Source organism: Camelus ferus, chromosome 6 (assembly GCF_009834535.1).
Source record: "Camelus ferus isolate YT-003-E chromosome 6, BCGSAC_Cfer_1.0, whole genome shotgun sequence".
NCBI classification, from domain to species: Eukaryota; Metazoa; Chordata; class Mammalia; order Artiodactyla; family Camelidae; genus Camelus; species Camelus ferus.
Window position 1 is genome coordinate 72,078,818 of NC_045701.1, and position 19,089 is coordinate 72,097,906.

Here is a 19,089-nt window from a genome sequence, read left to right on the forward strand (position 1 = left end):
AGAAATAACTGTAGTGTTTTCAAAGAATAGGATCAGTACTGCTAGCCTCTCTCTGCTGGTACTGGGAATGCAGGCTGTTGGCACCTGGAAAAGTTAAACACTGTAAACCATGTTCAGGATCTAGACAAGAAAAACTACAAAACTCTGATGAAAAAATAAAAGAATAACTACATGGAGAGATATTCCATGTTCATGAATGAGAGGACTCAATATTGTAAAGATGTCAGTTCTTCCCAACTTGATCTATAGATTCAACTCATCCCAATAAAAATCTCAGCAAGTCATTTTGTGGACATTGAAAAAATAGTTCTAAATTTTTATATGGAGGGAAAAAAGACTGATAACAGCCAGCATAATATTAAAAGAAAAGAACAAAGTTAAAGAATTGAAACTACCTGACTTTAAGACTTACTATAAAGCTACAATGATCAAGACAGTGTGGTGTTGGTGAAAGAACAGGCAGATAGATCAATGGAATAGAATTAAAAGCCCAGAAATAAATTCACATTAATATGGTGAACTGATCTATAATGAAGGAGCAAAGGCAATATAATAGAACACAGATAGTTTTTTCAACAAATGGGGCTAGAACAACTGGACATCCACATGAGAAAAAAATGAATCTAGACACAGATCTTATACCCTTCACAAAAAAATTGACTCAAAAATGGATAATAGAGCTAAAATTCAAACTGTAAAGCTCCTAGAAGATAACACAGGAGAAAAGCTAGATGACCGTTGATATGATGATGACTTTTTGGATACACCAAAGGCGTGATCCATGGAAGAAAGAACTGTTAAGCTAGGCTTGGTTAAAACTTCTGCTCTGTGAAAGACACTATCAAGAGAACAAGAAGATGAGCCATATACTGGGGAAAATATTTGCAACAGGCATATCTCATAAAGAATTGCTATCCAAAATGTATAAAGAATTTTTAAAAATCAAAAAGAAGAAAATGAATAACCTGATTTAAAAATGGGCAAAAGGCCTGAACAGACATCTCACAAATGAAGATATATAGGGGACGATAAGCACATAAAAAGATGTTCAACATCATCTGTCACTAGTGAATTGCAAGTCATAACAGCAGTTAGGTATCATGGCACAGCTATTAGAATGACTGAAATCCAGAACACTGACAAATATCAAATGCTGTCAAGGATGTGGAGCAACAGGAACTCTCATCCATTGCTGGTGGGAATTGAAATGGTATAGCCACTTTGGAGGAATTTGGCAGTTTCTTACAAAACTAAACATATTGTTATCATATGATCTAGCAATTTGACTCCTTAATATTTACCCAAATGAGCTGAAAACTTATGTCCACACAAAAACTTTCACATGGATGTTCATGAAGCTTTATTCATAATTGCCAAAACTTGGAAGTAGCCAAGATATCCTTCATGGGTGAATGGATAAATTAGCTAAGGTACATCCAGACAATGGAATATTGTTTACCACTAAAAGGAAATGAACTATTGTGCCATGAAAAGACATGTGGGAAACTTAAATGCATATCACTAAGTGAAAGAAGCATCTGAAAAGGCTACATACTATATTATTCCAACTATATGACATTCTTGAAAAGGCAAAATCATGGACATAGTAAAAGAATCAATGGTGGAGAGGAGAGAGAGAGATGAACAGACAGCAGAGAGGATTTTTAGGGCAGTACAACTGCTCTGATGATATTATAATGGTGGACATTTGTCAGAACCACTAGGATGTACAAGACCAAGAGTGAATCCTAATGTAAATTATGGCCTTTGTATGAAAACGATGTGACAAGGTAAGTTCATTGACTGTAACAAATGTACCACTCTGGTGGGGGATTTTGATAGTGAGGAGGCTGAGCACATGGGGGGCACGGGGAAATCTCTGCTCAATTTTGCCTTGAGCCTAAAACTACTCTGAAAAAGAAAGTGTGTAAAAATACTATGAAGCTGACTGGGACATTGTGCTGTACACCAGAAACTGACACATTGTAACTGAACATACTTCAATTTTTAAAAAATGAAAAAAAAAATACTATTAAGCTTTCTTACTGAGATTCAGCTGGGTTTTTCCCCCTCAGTTTACATTCCCTGGTTCTGCAAGCCTTTGATTAGTTTCCAGAGTTCCAAAAAAGTTGACTCTGATACGGCTTTTTTTTTTTTTTTTTTTTGCCACTTTATTCATTGCTTTTGAGGAGGGGTAGACTTTTGGAGTTACCTACTCTGCCAATTTCACTGACATCTTTCCATATAGATTTTAGACTTAAATGTAAAATGCAAAAAACTTCAAACTTGTAGAAGATAGTACAGAAGAATGTCTTCAAGTCCTCAGGGCCAGGAAATATTTTTTTAAATATGATATAAAGAGATGGATAAATTGTAGTAAACTAAAATGTATAACTCTTGTTTATCTGAGAACACCATAGACTGAAAAGGCAAGTCACAAAATAGGAGCAGATATTTGCAAGGATTTGTAGTATCTTTCAAATCAATTAGAAAGACAGCCCAATTTTTTAAAAATGGACAAAAGACTTGAACAGGTACCTCCCAAAAAGGAACTCCAAATGTCCCGTAAATATATGACCATATACCTCATCTCATCAATAAATCATGAAAGGCATATTAAAACCACAATGAGACACCACTAAAACCCTACGAGGATGGTAACAATTAAAGACCATCAATGCTAAATATCAGAAAGGATGTGGAGCACCAGAAACTCTCACCCACTGCTGGTGGAGGTACACACTGGTAGGTACAACCCTACTTTGGAAAACATCTTAGCATTAATGAGAAAAGCTGAAGATGCACATCCCAGTGTGGATGAGCACCCCGACAACTTCACTCTTGGTCTGAGAAACTCGAATACATGTATACCAGGCATACTGGCATTGTTTTGGAAAACAAACTAAGGAACAAAAAGCTGTTAATAACCCTAATTTCCACCAACCAGGATAAATTAATTATGGCAGAGTCAAGCAGTGGAGTACCATGCAGCAGTAACAGTGAATAAACTACAACTGCATGCCACAACTTGGATGAATCTTTAAAATATAATGTTAACTAAAAGAAGCCCAACATGAAGTATATATAGATTCAGATTCCATTAGGGTCCACTTGAAAAAGAGACCCAACCAAACTCTATTGATTAAGGATGAATAATCAGGTGGTAAAAGTATAAAGAAGTGAAGATTACCATTAAGGTCAAGACAGGGATGTCTCTGGGTGCAGGGACAGGTAGAGGAGAAAGGGGCATGCCGGGGCAACAACACAGGGAAATGTCTGGTGATAATGTTCTAGTTCTTGCTTTGGGTAGTGGTTCCATAAGTGCTTTATGATTATTTGTTATAGTGCTTATTTCTGTATGTGTATTATATTTCACAAAGTTAATAAAGGTTGTAGAACAAAGAAAGTGTTCATTACTGGAAACGGAGGCCAACTCCCAGATACAGCAGAGCTGCTTTCAGGAGTCTGGCCATGGAGACGAGGTCCTCACTTTGTAACCCAGAAGAAGCCCAACAGGAAAACCATATTTCTGCCCCACAAGGATCTGCTTGAGGGGGGTCTATAGTTTCAATAAATATCAACATAAGGACCTAAGTATTCTTTTTTTTTAATTTATTTTTATTGAGGTAACATTGGTTTATAACATTATATGTTTCATGTATACATTATATTTCTACTTCAGTATATGTTATAGGATGCTTGCCACTGACAATTTAGTTTCTAAGTGTTCTTTGATGACCTAACTCTGCAGGGCATCAGCTAATCTTAAGACAGAACTGAGGTGAGATTGTGCAGGTTTCAAACCTCCAGATCCGTGCTGGCAATGCTCAGTTTAGCTCAGTTCTGGATGAGGAAACCCCATCTCTCTAATGGGCCTCCAGAGTTCCAGCGCAACAGTGGTGCTTCCTTTGTGATGTCATCAGCATCTCCACTGACTCAGCTCATCAGAAGTTTCCAATATTGATCACTGGTAGTGGCTGTTGTTGGTAATTGATGGTAACCTCTCACCAGTCATGAATTTCCCCTCTTCCAGGACAGAAGTACTAGTAAAAGTGGCTGCTGCTAGCTAGGACCATCTACCTGGCGGGGCCTTGGTGAGTGGGGACCCAGCCTGAAGCCAGGGGTAAGGAAGGGCAGGGAGGCCGGGGCTGCCCCAGGAGAGGGGAGACCTAGATTCTCTGCCATGAAGATCACATGGTTAAAGGTCCCTGACTTCCCCACTCCGGCCGCACCAGCTTCCATTGGGGGTTAGGGCTGTGTCTGGACCTAAGACTGAGGCCTTGTCCTCTCTTAAAATCCACAACTCTATGTCTGGTTGGACAGAGGACACTGAAAAAAAAAATTGTTTTCCATCCCAATACATTGCTCCCCTACCATCTGCACAGGAAATCAAATTCCCTTCTGTTTGGAAAGGCAGATTACAGTGTGTGACAGAAGCCCGAGCTCCCAAAATAGACTTACTTTCTTGGAGAGTCTTGATCTTACTCTTGGGGACAGGAGATACCCTAGAGTATCTGGATTGTCACTTAAAGCATGAATAGTGATGTGGTTCTGCCTTGAAAAACACTGTCCCTGTCAGTGGCATACACTTACTTCTGGATTCTATAGCAGAATCTGTATACCCTCAGGGCCATTACCTCCAAACCCACTTACCCCCTACCTAGCAGTCCTGCCCAGCACCAGGCCTCGGGATGAAGGGGACACTAGTATAGCTCTCCTGCCTCAAAGCCTAAAATCCCAGGAGTCAAACTGATGTGAAGCAAGCAGTGAGCCCACCTAGCTGACTCTTTCCTGGGCCTCCAACCTTTACCCTCTCATTTTGTGTTTTCCTGAGCATCTCATTTGGACGGTGCAGAAAGGTCATGCACGTTGTGTAGGTTGTGTACAGTTGTGTTTGTTTTTGGAATTACAACCAGTTCTGCAGTGAAAATCCTGTGCATGTTGATCTGGTGAGTTAGGGAAGTATTCCTGATAAAATGATTTCTAGACAACAGGGGTGGGGTCAGTGTGGGCTCATAACACTCTTGGCTGTGAGGGCTGTGCCCCTGCAGATCTTCACCAGGATGTTCTGGGACCTCAGGCAATATCACTGATCAATATTCTACATCAGCTGGTGGAACCCTTCTAAATTCTGGCACCTAAGGTAACACAGACTTCATCCTCTTAGTCATCAAGAAATATTTTTTTGAGTCAGCACTGTGATAGATACTAGGAGTAAAAAGTAAAAGGAGATACAATCTGATCTTAAAAGGGTTTATAATCTAGTGGTGGAGAAGGTAAATATCAATGAATCAAAATTACTACTTTCTGACCCACCAGGAGAAGTTTCATTTTGAATGGCTGAGTTGTCTGAATGCTGAAGGTTTCTACCGTTAAGCATGTAAGTTTTATTTCATGTTAACCATTTTTGATCAGAAATACTTTCTAAATATACCACATAATTGCTTTCCTTTTAAAATTAAACAGTCATCAGAATCCACTTTCTCATAATGATTCAGGATTGTTATTCTGAGCATTTCCAACGTTATCCTGTAATATAATGGTGCCCCCAAGGCCTCTTGGTGTGTTCCTAAACTAAATGATTCAAAACTTCTGAGTTTGTTCTATCTCCTCTTGCTCTAGACTTTTGCTAATTTCACTGTGCTTGCTTTTTTATAAGTCCTTTCTCCTTCCAGTATGCTCCTGCTCATCTGCTGTGGGCTTGAAAATCAGGAAACAAGGTTTATCATTTAGGCTATTGGTTCAGCTGCTGTCACAGAGACCAAGGTGCAAAGAGTCCAGTGCTCTTCTCCTTTTAGTTAACATGAAACTCAAGTTCTCAAAGTCCTGTTGATTGGCCAACTTTAGAGTGCGGTCCTAGGGCTGCTCCCCATCTCCATCTCCATGTCCATGGTCCAGTCTGCACAAGGGAAAAGATGAAGTAGTAAACAGGCAGCTTCCTTTTAAGAATGTGGCCCAGAAATGAAACAAATCACTTCCACTCACCTCCCATTGGCTGTAACTTAGTTCCATAGCTGCACCTGGCTGCAAGGGAAGCTGGGATATGTAGTCTTTAGCAGGGTAGCCATGTATCCAGGTTTTAACTTTGGAAGCTCTACTGCTAAAAGAGGGAAAGAAAGGATATTAGTGGACACTTAGCAGTCTCTGCCACACCGGATCTGTTGAAACTTTGTGTGGAGTAACTTAGGTGGGCTGTCACGGAAGACACAAGGTACTCTTCTGCAGAAAAAGCATCTGATTTTGACAGTTAACAGTTCCACCTGTTTGGGTTGCTCAGAAGGTTGCTCTGGATTATGTGTGCAGACAAGACACTGGAAGTTAAGAAAGCAGTCATGAAGACAGTAATGTTCATCGTCTTTCAAAGATCCTTCACCCAAATCCACACAAGTGAGAGCATAAAAAATGTTCTCAGCAGCCACAGGCCAGAGGCACCTTTCTTTGAAAGCCTCTCAAGACCACAAAGCCTCAGCTACTCATTCTCACATACTTTCACACCTTTACGAAGCACCTCCTACCAGTCTGACACTGATCTGGGTCTTGGTGTTCAGTTGGTTGGGACATGGGTTCATCTCTTTGACTGTCTAACCCTACAGCCCACCTGGCATTTCCATGGGCTCTCCTTCCTACTCTTCTGTATCTCCCTTTATTGTACATCCTTAATGCCTATCAGGTCTCACCTCCAGGAACTGGAGTGGATTGGATGTGGGCTCAAAAATTTTATCCCGTGGCTGCTGTTCAAAACCTTTCCATGGCTCCCTTTCACCTATTAAGTCGAGCCTTGTGTGTGAGGTCTTTTAAGACCTGCTTCTAGCCTCCCATTCCAGTCTCAGCTCCCAGCAGAGGGCGCGTTCAGGGATCTGGCTCATCCGAGAAGGCTGGTGCATAGGGTCTGGGTGGATGGCACTTTGGCAAAGGGAGTTGGAGAGTTGCTGACGCCAGCTCCAGGTCTGGGTAGAATACCCACTACCCAGTCTCCTCACAGGACACTAGGTCAAGAATGCCTAGAAATTTCAGTGCTGGAGTCTCTCCTCCATTCTATCTAGATCCTTCCAGGAAGGAAGAGGTTAACATTGACCAGGCATCTTCTGTTTGTGAAAAACTGAGCTAAGCATCTTACATGCATTTTATATTCACAGTAACTCTATAAGGTAGGTACTATTATTGAACTCCTTTTATTTGCATTATGGTACCTGTTTTACAGATGTGAAAATTAAAATCAGAGTGCTTAAGTATCTAGTACAAGGTTACACAGCTAGTAAGAGAAAGAGCCAGATTTGAACCAAGGTTCAACTATATTCAAAGACCATGTTCTTTTCACTTAACACAGGGCCTTTCTAAAGGAACAGCTATTACCCCCATACACAAGACCCTTAGTCTTTCCAGCCTGGAGTGAGACACTAGTTCAGTGATGAGGAAGCAGAGAAAGAGAGGACAAGCCGCTTTTGTCCAAGTTTTACTCTCTCCCACCATTACCAGAACACCAGCAGCAACATATTTAATATTTAACATTTACTGAGCATCTACATTGTATACAATATCTCATTCCATCCTCACAACCACTCTTTAAAGTTGTTATTATTATTCCCCCCATTTTGCATAAGCAAAGAATGAAGCTCAGAGAGGTAAAGTCCCATATTTAGATGGTCCAGCTGGGATTCGAATCTAGGCAGCTAAGAGTTCTTAAACACTGCTTTCGTACTTATCTGGTTTATCTTTGTTCCCACCAGCCTTTATCCTAGAAGAGAAGGAAAGAAATGTTGGGGCCAGAGGGGCCTTAGACCCCAACTAGCCCAGCCCTCTCAATATTACAGATGAGAGGGAAAAACAAAGTCAGAGTCACCCAAGATTGCACATCACTCTAGCAGCTAAGCCAGGGCTAAAACCCAGACCCCTGATGCCCTGTTGCCTGTGCATAATAGACATCCCAAATCCTTCCTGTCCCTTGAATGAATAAATAAATAAGTAAATGGGTGAGTTAGTGAAGAAATGGACAGATCTTGCCAGAATGCCTTCTGGCTCACTTTGGGTTTTCAGGGCATAGCTGGGTCAGAAGACCCAGGGCATGGGGGATAAGGGAGCAGGTGCAGGGTAGTGAGAGACAGAACCAGGGTGTGTCAGCCTGGAGGGAGTGCTGTGCTGCTTGTTAGGGGAACCAACCCTTGAAAACCCATCTATCCTTTGAACTTCCCCCTGCCCCTGGGCGTCTCTTGACCTTACATTCACACTGCTTCCTCTATGGCCTTCTTAGCACAATGCTAACAACTCTGTCAATATCTTACCCCATTATACAACTGTTGAAAGAGGGTCACTTTCAAAGATTGGAGAGCAGCCTGCCTCTCCCATTTAGCTATTGTACTGCAATTATTGGATAATGTCTATTAAATAAACGCGCCTAGGCTTCTTTCTGGGAGAGAGAAGAGTGGCTGTTTACTACTGCCCCTTACTTTGCACACGGATCTTTAGGGGTTTAAACACTGGCAATGACCCCAGGGTCAAAACTAGTGTCTTCGGCAGAGCTTCCAGGACTTTGATGAAACTGGAGACCCACAGTACTGTGGCCCAAGGCAAATTGGGCATGACCCAGCCCACTCCCTTGGGCCTCCCAGGCAGGGCTGTGGCCAGTTTGTATATCTTCCCTTTGCTGGCGAAGAAGGAGGCGGAACTGGGTACCAGCCACTAAGCTGGTGCCAGGAGCTGGTCCCTGGGAGGGGCCCAGAGCTCCTACCTTTGTGTGGTGGTGTGTCTTTTCTTGGTTTGGCTGGGGGCTAAGGAGGGTTGAAAGGGTATGTCCCTCAGAGAGCTTGAAGTGGGGGTGTGGGCTGTAGGGTGGGCAGAGAGTAGCAGACAGCTGCCGGGGCCCAGAGCATCGGAGGATGCTGGAGTGACTGCAGCAAGGGACCAGCAGCCTTGTATATTTGCAATGGTAATTTGCAGATGGTTCCTGGTGGTAGCTATAAGGGCTCTGAGGCGGAGCTTGGATCTCTGCATAAAATAATCCAGCCTGGGTTCCCCGGTGGTTCAGGCAGCCTTGGGGCGGGGCCAAGGTTGGCTTCTGCCGGGGAGGAGCCGGGATGCCGCTCCCACAGTGATGCAGAGGGGAATTTGCTGACAGTCCCTTGCCAGGTGGGGCTGGCTTCTCCAGACCAGCGAGGAGGAGGACTGGCTGGCAGTCTCCTCCCAGGTAGGGAGCGTGTTGCTTGTCACCGCATCCGGCGGCCTGAGTATCTTGCCTGGCGAAGGGGCTGTGGCGCCGAAGGCGCAGATACGGTGAGCACGAGGTTGGTATCAGCCAAGACTGATCCGGCTGGAAAAAGGGACGCAGAATCCGGGTCCTGGACAGGGGAGGGGGTGGGGCAGGACTGCTTGCTCTAGGCTTTCCGAGACCTCGGACGGGGAGGGATGGGGGCGGGGGAGACTGCGCCACTCTGAGGGAAGGGTGGAATGATCCGCCCACCAGAAAGGGCCGTGGCTTGGTCGGCCGTATTCATTGGGTCGGGGGTGGGGGTTGGGGCAGGAGGCTTGCTTGGGGTCCCCCGCCGCCTGCCTGTTGGTTGACTCTCTGGACCACCCTCACACAGGGATTCCCTGGGGTTGTGCCTCCCACTCACTGGTCTGGCATGGGAGGGGTGCGCTCTAGTCTACTCCGCTGTTACGAGTTATGACAGCGTCACCGCTGCGCTGCTGCTGTTGGGGGTCTCATTCTGTGCTGAGTGGGCTGGGCTTCTGGGCTCCCCAGAAATATGCCACCTTTTCTCTTATGCTTTCAAAGAAAGATTCTTGCCTCCATCCTCACCTTGGCCTTGAGAGAGAAACTTTGGATTTGGATGATGGACCTGGGGAAACTGAGGCACAGGGGTGCTGTGGTTTCACCAAGGTCATATAGCAGATCCTACAGAGCTGGCCTCCCAGGCACTTCCGTGACCTGATGCTCTTTGGAGGGGCAGGGGCCCAGCTTGCTCTCTAGACCTCTGGTCCAGTCTGGGGTGGACCCCTCACCCCAGCACCCCGTTTCCTCATTCTTGAGAATGGAGGGAGGTACAACTTGTGTGGGGGCTCCAGGGTGTCGTGGGTGTGAACAGTGCAGGGATCAGAATTGTCTGGGGACAAGAGAAAATTACTCATGAAAAACGCTCATCTGAGCAGAGGAGGCTACAGTTCCCTGCTGTCCTCATGGACTCAGGGAGAGGATGAGAGTTGGCTTCAGGGAGAGTAAGGCCCAAGGAGGCAGCCCATTTCTGGGCTTTAGTCTCACGTACCAGCCTTGATGAAAGTCAGGTGGAAGTTCCCAGGCTGCTATGGGAAGACAAGGACCAAGGAGGTGGACTTTCTCATTTAACGGCCCTCGTCTCCCTGGAGAACCGAGCTGGCAAGTCTGCCTTCTCTCAGCATCACCCTCTGTGATGTATCTCCTTAACCTTTTTCTCTCTCCAACTCCTGTCCCCAGGAGAAATGGAGTGCATAGGATCTGTTGCCCTTGGCTTTGAACTTCTCCTGAATTCACCTTGTCCTCCTTATCAGATGCCTTTCTCTGGAGGGAAACTGAGGCAGGCAGAAAGTTTATTTTATTTTAGAGCTGGAGCTGGGCAGTATCATTGCACAGGTGAAGAAACTGAGGCCCAGAAGATTGCTCCAGGTCCCCGCACACCGGTCTCCTGACTCCCCAGCCCACCACAGGGCAGACTGGACCAGGCCCTTTCCTCTCCCCTCCTTTCCCACCCCCCAGCCCCCAGCCCTGGTGAGGTGAGGCTGTGAATGCCTTCTGATGGTGGAGATGGGGTGGGTAGGATGGTATCAGTGATAGGGGACAACTTCAGCATCTTTTCCTCCTTTAAAATATGTTTTCAAATTACTTGGGAAAGAAGCAACTTGAAGAGGGGAGCCGAAGTCACCTGCTTACCTTCTCATCGTGGCCCCACAGGAGACACACAATTTCTGTGGGCCTCTCAGAGCCAAGAGCTGCTATTCTTCCTGCTCTGGGGCCAGCAGCTGTGATTATAGCTGTTGAGGAGGCCCACAGGCAGAGGGACTTCAGTTATCTCTCTGACAGCATCACAGGATAGGAGGTCCTGTGCAGCCAGTGATTCTGAGCAAAAGAATTACGCCTGGTGCATGAGTTGATGCTTTTCAGACACACCCTCTGAGCACAGAGCCCATGCGAGCTGGCCTCTGGTGATTCCATGGCATGCCTTGGGCTGCATGATGACCACCAGTAATCACTGGGTGAGCTGTGGGAGGGGATGGGTTCCTAGCAAACCAGATCAGAAGTAGCTGCCCATGGGGTGACAGTACAATGCCAGAGAGAGGAGGAGTACCCACCATGTCTGACTCCTCTGCCACGGTGCCCCAAGGGTCTCTTCCAGCCCTTCTCCAGGAAGAAGGCCACTGCCCCATGGTCCCCAGAAGCCAGTGGTGACAGAGGCAGAAGGAGGCCTTGGAGAGGACCTCAGGTCATGGGAGGAGAACCACTTACAGAACATAGTACCTGGTTCTGGACCAGAGCCCCTATTAGCTGGCATTCTGCCCTCAGTTTCCCTACCTGACAGCTGGGCATGAAAACACCTTTCCCAGATGGGTGGGAGGGCTTTGGAAACATATCAAGTGTTTATTGCAGATGGGAAGTGTTATTCCTGGAGACTCTGGTCTAGGTGGAAGCCATCTGTTTACGGCCTCGATGAGGGAAACGGGCTATTCCCTAACGGAGGATGCTCTCTGCCCCCATGACTAGTCTAGAGCCCCTTTCTAGGTTTGAGAGGCAGGCCCTCCCTCCGCAACCCAGTTTAAGTTATGTTTGGGCCCTTGAGAACTTCCTTTCCCTCCTTCTTGATTGCCTATGACTTTTAACAGGATTTCCATTCATAAAATGCTGGTGACTGGTAGCACAGTGGACCTTCCTGCAGGCCTGGATCCTCCCTACTGACTCCCGAATCCTGTGGACTCTACTCTGCTCCTTCCTGGGAAGCAGCTGGTGGAAGGACCATAGAGATAATGGGTGTAAAGTGCTGGGAGCTCTTTGCACGGAGTGTCCAGATGTGGGGAGTCCACAGGGCATTTAGGACCATGGATAGGCTCACTCTGGGAAGGCTGTAATGCAGGCGCTTAGGGAAAGTGCTCAGCTTCGAGTGAGATCAGTAGCTTTTAGTGCACTGTTTTGCCTGCTGTGGGGTCCGCTGTTCTTTTGTCTTCCATTCTCCAGGAGAGCAGTGGTTTTTGCAGCTCACTCACACATCAGCATGAGTGGTATAAACTGGGCTCCTTGTTCTTGCCCAGGAGGTGTCTAGTGCAATTTGTGCAAAATAGGATGACAGAGGAGCTGAGACGAGAACTGGGACCACTGAGACGAGAACGTGGGCAGCTCATGAGGTATGATGTGTCCTTGTTCTAGAGCAGTCTGGATTGCTCTGGGCCAACTGAGGGTGGCTCTTTAGAAGAGCATCAGTGAGCAGAACTCTGTGTCCTGTATTTCTAGGGCAGGGTTTGTACCCAAGCCATCATGTTCCTTCCCAGCACGCCTGAGGCCAGGACGGAAACATGCAGAGGCAGGGTGAGAGGGGTGAAGGTGCCCCACTGTCACTTCCTGCCTCCTCCTGGTGATGAGCTGTGTTCCCAAAGGGAACTGAAGCCTGGGCCCACTTAGAAAACCAAGATCTAAGTGTCCTGGGCTCCCTCCTTCTGCTTTTCCCCTCTTCTAATCTTCTGTTTTGCACGCGCACTCTGAAGACAAGCTCTGAAGAGCTGGGCTGGGGTGGCTGAGGAATGGCAGAGCCCTGTGCCTGCAGACCCTTGTTCATGCCAAGTCGGGGCCTCTGGAAGCCTCAGAGGATTGGAGGCAGAGAGGCCAGGCCAGCTTCCAGCCGGAAGCCAATCCTACTTTCCCCATCCCTGGGTGGCCTCAGCAGAGAAGGTGGCCCCAGAGATAGGAGCCTTCTCCTCCCTCTGGCTGAGTCTTCTCAGAATTGTGCCCAGCCAGAGGGACACTGGCCTCAGGCCATGGGGTCCTGGCAAAGGAGCAGGGCATCCTGAATTCTGTGGTGATACCTGTGAGCAAGATGGACCTATGGCCAACTGACAAGGGGTCTGGCTGTTTGTTGGGTTTTTGATGTGGAGGCCGACTGTGCTTGATGGAGGGCTTGGGAGCATGGAGGACAGGCACAGCAGACAATTTGCCTGGCGGCACTTGGAAGCTGGGTTTCCACCTGCTCAGTGCCTGCTTGCTTCACCTCTCTGAGTCTTCCATTCACAGATGGCGAAATAACCCCCACTGCATGGGGCCATTTGGAGGATGAATGGGAGGAAGTAGAAAGGTGTCAGATGTGTGCTTAGTGACTGGGAGCCCCCTTCTTTCCCTTAGCTCACCCCTTTACCTGCTCAGTGGCCAGTGGTCCTGGGGTCTCTGGACTGGCTGGCAACCACTGACCAATGATGTTGTTCTTCCAGACACTGTTGGAGCTGAGCTGTTCCCTTAAAAAGAGCTTCAGATCCCTGAGGACCTGGTAGAGGGAGATGTCTTCTCAGAGTCAGAGTCAGGGTGGGCAGGTGTGGGGGTGTCCTTCAGTACAGCAGGCAGGCTGTTACTGGGTCAGGGATCCCTCCTGGGCTGGGACCTAGTGTGCCCAGGCCCACGAACTAGGTTAGGCTTTGGGGAGACCTTCTCAGGCACCAGGAGCACATGAGCCTGAACAGTGTCCCTGGCCTGGGATCCTGGTGCCACTCAGCGACCTCACATTACTTTTTAATCCTCTGCACACCCAGGAGAGGGGCAGAGCGAGTGTGAGTAGCCCACTTGAGAGATGAGAAAGCTGAGTCTGAGAGAGGTCACAATAGCCACAACTACACGCATTCACAAAAGTGGCAGAACCCAACTGGCCCAGGGCACAGCCGACACATCCTCCACTCACCTGCACTTGCTGCTTCTGGTGGTTTTGCTGAAGTTGCTTAAGACAAAAGGACTCGGAAGGAAGGTCATGTGTTTTCCCCTTCCCTCCCACTCTGGGCAGGGTGCCCAGAGCTCGGTTTTGCTGAAGGACAGCAGGGAAAGTGGAAGGATAGGATTCCCACCCCACCCCCACGCCATGCTCTGGGACTCACTGAAGGTGTGTTTAGGATAGCTGAGCCCAGGCAGAGGGAGGAGATGTTGGGCAGCCAGACCCTGGCTCCACACTTCACAGAGGGGGCTCCTCGGAGCCCTGGTCCAGGCACCTGCACAGAGCAGTGAGGATGGAGGGGACAGGAAGCGATGAGCAAGCCCCTGGCCTGGGCTCACAGAACTGCAAAATGGAAGAGCAGGTAGAGCCCAAGTCCCAGTGCTCTCCTGTGGGTCTGCAGAGGAGACCCAGGCCCTGTGGCCCTGTTCTTTTCCCAGAGACAGAGGAGGGAAAGAGGTTGGGAGGACCTAAGCCTTATTCCAACAGCTGAGTATCCCAGCTACCTGCATGCTTCTTGGATGAATCATCTTGGAGCTCAGCTCTGACCTGGTCACTTCCCACTGGCTCCCCAGAGCCTGCCATTGAAGACTCATCTTGGGTTATGCCCAAAATACCTTGTCTAATCTGCCCTCCTGCTTCCTTCACTCTTCCCTCACACCCTGCTCCAGCTCAGAAGCTCTTCCTGCATGGGGATGGGAGAACGTATCAGATCACCTTGATGTTTTTATAAAATATACATACCTGGCTTTTCTACCCTTTCACCCCAGGCTGGGCTAAGAACCAATACTCTAGCAAATCAAATGTACTCTGGACTGTCCACCCAACTTCCCCCTCCCAGCTCAGTCCTTGTTCTCATCCCCATCTTCATCTATTCAGAGTCTCCCTGCTCTTCAAACCCCCAACTCAAATACCACCTGCTCCAGGAAGCCTTCCCTGGATCCCAGCCAGAGGAGGTCTCCTAGCCCTTAATGCACTTGTCCCATTTGTGTCTTCTGCTAGACAGTGAGCTCATCCTTTCATTTATCAAGTGTTCATTGAGTGCCAGTCACACACATGCCCTCCAGTAATTCATGGGGAAGGGGCAAGTAGGCAAGTCAACGGATAATGACAACAGCTTCAGAAATGCTCCAATAATGTCAGTACAAAGCACCAGGGGACATTTTGGCAATGGCAATTAAAGCTGAAAATGTACGTACTTTATGACCAACAGTTTCACATCTAGCTGTATAAGTACACAGAGAAACTCACACATGGGCATAAGAAGACAGTTCCAAGGATATCTAGGGCAGCAGTGTTTGAAACACAAAAAAGAGGTCTCAACCTCAATATCTACAGTACAGGAGTAGGCAAGTAAAACTGTGATGTTATACAGCAGTCAAAGTATAAATAATTGGGGAATTTTATGTTTTCTAAATTATACCTCAAGAAAGCTGATATATATGTATACACACATATTCTATATTATCATGAATAAATCTCAAAAGCAATACTGCCCCCCAAAAAGGAAAACAATACTGCCCCCCAAAAGGAAATTGCAGAATAGTACCATTAGTGAAAATTTAATTTTAATAAAAATCACAACAGTATCTGTGATTTACGGATGCAAGCATGTTGCAGTGCTGTAATACCTACCAACTCCGTGCTTGGGCTGGTCTTGAAGAAGGAGAGAAGGTGCTACGACTGAAAGGGTAAAAGAAAGGACTTCTAATTTGTCAGTAACTCTTCTTTTAACAAAGAGGATCTGAAGCAAAAATGACAGAATGTTAACATTTGTTAATTCTCTTGGTTTTATACTTTTAAATTTTTTGTGTCTAGAATTTTTCAAAATTTGAAAAAAAGAAAAAGTAAACAGACATCAGAAGAAAAACATTGACTTTTCCCAGGGAAATCAGGAAAGGTTCCAAGAGGGTGACAGCTGGGTGTCGAAGAAAGGGTGAGAGCTGGCAGGTTTAACTGGGTGAGGGGAGTTGGGGAAAGGAGATGTAGGGTGTTCAAGGCCAGGGAGTATGTGTGCAGGCTCTCTGCACTTTTTAAATGTTTGTCAAGCTGCCCCTCCCCTGCTACTTTCCTCATCTTCATCCCTGAATCCAGATCCTCTACTTCTGGGCTATGTACATAGTAAATAGGCTTCTGGGAAAAAAATGTCATTTGATGATTTTTTTTAAGTCCAGATAATCTAATGGGGGTTAGGGGAGGCATAAGCTAAATACATCAAATTGAACACTAAAATAGGGAAATAGCCACTGATACAGAGAAAATAGAATTCTTTGAGGACACTATGCTCAACCACGTGAAAATTCAGTTGAAAATCAGCTGAAACTGATAGTTTTCTGAGAAAATATAAATCATCAGTTTGACCCCAGGGGAACTAGAAAACCCCAACAGAACAACAATCATGGAAGAAACTGAATTGTCATAAAACTCCACTCCAAAAAGCCCCCAGGTTTAGACAGCTTTAAATTTCTACCAAACCTTCAAGGAAGAGATTATTCCAATGTTATTTAAACTGCACCAACTGTGCTAGATTGTAGAAAAGGAAAGATTCCAAAGTAGTCTATGAAGCCATCACAACGCTGACGAAGATAGCACAAAAAAAGAGAAAAAAATACTGCCCGAAAATCTCATTTATGAATATTGGTGAAAAATTCAGAAATTAATAGAAACAAATAGACTCACACAGCATTATGTTAAAAAGGTGAATACACCACAAACAAGTGGGGCTATATTCTAGAGATATAGATTCAGTATTAGGAGAACTATTAATATAATTGAACCAAACGGTTGTTCAAAAGAGATGAAAAAAATTACATAAACGGTTCCATAAAAGCTAAAAATATCTAAAAGGCATTTGATAAAATTCAACATATGTCCCTGGTTTTAACTCTAATGGGAATAAATGGACAATTTGTATCTGTTTGTGTGTTTGTGTATAAAGGAATATATATATATATATATATATATATATATATATGTATGTATATATATATATAAGACAAGGAAAAAGTGACCACCATTACCTTCATTCTTTAACACTTCTCTAGAAGTACAAACCAATACAAATGTTGAAAATATAAGTTGTAAAGGCAAGCCAGTTTATCTATTTAAATTGTAGATGATAAGATTGGCCATCTGGAGAACGAAAAGAAAGAGATAGTCCATCAAAAAAACTATTAGAAATAATAAAGGAATATAGTAAGATGACTGCTAATAAATATTAAAAACAAAAGTGTATAGCTTTCCTGTCTATACACTTCAGCCTCTTTTAAAATATAATGAAAGGAAATATTTATAATATCAGTAAAATAACTAAAAATAACTAGAAGTAAGTCTAACCAGAGGGGGCCAAATCAGCTCTTACTACTGCTGCTTATTCCTGGTTCCCAGCAGTTAGAACAGGGCCTCACACATAATTATAGATATTTGTCGAGTAATGGAACTGGCTCACAGATCAATGAAACAAAAAAGTCTATCTAGACAAAGACCCAAGCACATCTAATATGTGGTGGTGATAAAAGTAATCACCAACATAAAGTATTATGCATGTGCCAGGCACTGTTCTACACCTCTCACCTGTAGCCTAACACATGACCCAGCCTGGAGCGTATTCTGTGTACACTTGAGAAGAATACGTATTCTGCTGCTGCTGAGTGGAGTGTTCTGTGTATGTCTATTGGGTCCAGTTGTTCTATACTATTGAACATATTCGAGTCCTGTGTTTCCTCATCGATCTTCTGTCTGGTTGTTCTACTCATTATTGAAAGAAACTTATTAAAATCTACTATTATTGTGTTACTATTTCTCCCTTCCATCTGTCAATGTTTGCTTCATATATTTGGGTGCTCTGCTGTTATGTGCATATATATATATATATGTATATTTATAATTGTTACGTCTTCCTGGGGAATTGACTTTTTATCATTATATAATATCTTTCTTTGTCTCTTGTGGCAGTTTTTGACCTAAAATCTATTTTGTCTGATATAAATATGGCCACCCCTGGTCTCTTGGTTACCATTTGCATGGAATATCTTTTCCCTTCCTTTCATTTGCAGCCTACGTGTGTCTTTACAGCTAAAATGAGTCTCTTGCAGACAGCACAAAGTTTCAGCTTTCTGCGTCCTTTACCTTAAAAAACTCATTTAATTCTCACAATAACCCTATGCAGATAGTGCTATTATTGTCTCATTTTTTTCAAAGTTAGAAATATTTTATTTATGTAGAATAAAACATGAAATCATATCAAATAATAAGTGTTAGAAAGCTAAGTACCACAAATATCCTTAAGTCCATAGAAATAATATAATGTTTCTTAATGAACTACCTGATAATCTCCCTAATACTTTGTTTCCCTTTATTTTTCCCTATGTAATTCGGTTATCCCATTTTTAAATGAGGAAACTGAGGCATAGGAAGGTCAGGTAACTTCTAGATCCATTGAAGGTGGAATTTGAACCAGCACTTAACTCGGAGGTCATGCTCTTTGCCATCCATCCTAATACATAGTTAAACTGAGATTTTGAATCTGGAGGGAGAGTGTGGGAAGAGAAAATGGATTATTCAAACATGACTTTGAGATAACTATCTAGCCCCTTGGAGAAAAAAACAAAGCTGAGCCTACCACACTCCTAACAGTGAAATAGAGTCTAGAAAGAAAGTTTTAAAGGAGGAAAGATTAAAAAGAAAGAAAACCCTAACAATACTGGTAGAAAACATGGGTAAATAGTTTTAGAATCCTCTAATAGGAAAGACTTCTTAGTACAGAAAAATCTGTAATTTCTGTAGGCAAAAGGTACCATAAATAAAGTTAAAAAGGAGACAAATGACAATTTGCAATACACGTGACAAAAAGTTAATTGCCTTTTTAAGAAATTTATTTTGGCAGGGGCCAGGAGGAGGTAATTAGGTTATTTATTTTTGGAGGAGGTACTAGGGATTGAACCCAGGAACTCATGCATGCTAAGCATGGGCTCTACCACTTGAGCTATACCCTCCCCACCCCCAATTGCTTTAACTTAGAAAAAACTCTTAAAAACCAGTAAGATAAATTAGAAAGAACATAGACAATTCACAGAAAAACAAATGCAAAGGCTAATCAATCAATAAACATGAAAATAATGCCTACCCTTTCTGATATTTAAAGAATTACACATTGAAACAAGATATCATT

At 44.6% G+C, this 19,089-nt stretch overlaps 1 protein-coding gene across 3 annotated transcripts in view; it reads left to right on the plus strand.

The window, feature by feature from the left end:
* TMEM63C (transmembrane protein 63C) overlaps positions 1 to 19,089 on the plus strand; it is a 90,034-nt gene that overhangs the window by 11,547 nt on the left and 59,398 nt on the right. For 2 of the 3 annotated variants that reach the window (XM_032482434.1, XM_006184448.3), the window contains exon 1: positions 9,089 to 9,278. The exons of the other annotated variant lie outside the window; for it this stretch is intronic. The gene's annotated coding sequence lies outside the window, so the exon portion shown is untranslated. Of the gene's footprint in view, positions 1 to 9,088; positions 9,279 to 19,089 lie in introns of those variants that run through there. 3 annotated transcript variants of the gene reach the window in all.